Below are 1,298 nucleotides of genomic sequence, written 5' to 3' on the forward strand. Positions count from 1 at the left end.
CCATTGCCAAGCCCGGCGTGACGAAAGCGGTGACGTCAAAATCACCGCGGCTTGCTCGGGAGCGTCCCCATTAGATTATGTGGCAGTCGAGCAAGGTAGCATGACGTCACAGATCGAAGTTCGCCGGCCTTATGCTATCTAGGAGGCGTTGGCCAAGCGTCTCAACGCGCTCGCTTGCCCGTGAGGAGTTTATAACTCGAGGGACCGCTCAGCGGCGTCCAACTGGACACCAATGCTTTCGCAAATCACAACTCACAAGAAGTGTTTAGGTGTCCTTCGACTTCTTTTTCTTTCTTGGGCTACTCGGTTTATATTCAAAGCGATGGCCGTATTGCATCCACAAGGCGGACGCAAGAAAGGTGGCACACTGTAACATTCGTCTTGTCATATCTTTTTTTTGAAATTCAAATAAATTATGGGGGCTTCAGGTGCCGAAACCACGGTACGATTATAAGTCACGCCATAGTGGGAGGCTGCGGATTAATCTTGACCACCTGATGTTCTTTAACGAGAACACGATGCACGGCACACAGGAGTTTTTTGCACTTCGCCCCCATCGGATCAGGAGGGCAACGCCTTAACCGCTAAGCAACCACGGCGGGCTGTCATCTTTGTTGTACCCGCACTGTTAAGGCTATGTTTACAGCACATTACCTCGCCTCCTCTTGCAGACATCATAGGTGTATACACAATTTTTTTCGTAACACGAACGAATTTAGAGAGAGAGAGGAGCCCACGTATAAGTAACTGACCAGCTGAACAACTTATTGTCCAGTCCCTAGCATGCATTCACCTGGCTTCTTGCTGGTTTCGGGTGGTTTTAGCTGCCGGTTACAAACGACAACTGTACGATGGCTTAGCGCATATGAAAGTGGAATCGAGACCCGTGTCTCCTCTTTCTTTCACTCCGCCATCTCCCTCCCCACCTGTAGGGTAGCAAACCGGACAGTCTAGTTAACCTCCCTGCGTTTCCTTCCTCCTTTCTCTCTCTCCCTGTACGACGAATCGGTCAGTTTCGTCAGACTATAAAAACTCTTCACCGGTGGAACAAGTGAAGGGTCTTTTCTAAACGGCGCCTAGGCCACGATGATGGGTGCCATCAACACAAATCACAGTGCGAGCAGGATGGACCGAAAAGAAACTACTGAACGCATCTAACGCAAAGTATACGCTGTTCTATCACTGCCCACGCGGTAACTGGAAATGCTCCGTAACCCCAGAGCCGCCCACATTGCACTCGAATGTGCACGCGTACTACACGTGTGACAAGGAGGACTCTTTTCCACGCATGCGCAGGT

The sequence above is a fragment of the Dermacentor variabilis genome, chromosome 8 (assembly GCF_050947875.1).
Source record: "Dermacentor variabilis isolate Ectoservices chromosome 8, ASM5094787v1, whole genome shotgun sequence".
NCBI lineage: Eukaryota > Metazoa > Arthropoda > Arachnida > Ixodida > Ixodidae > Dermacentor > Dermacentor variabilis.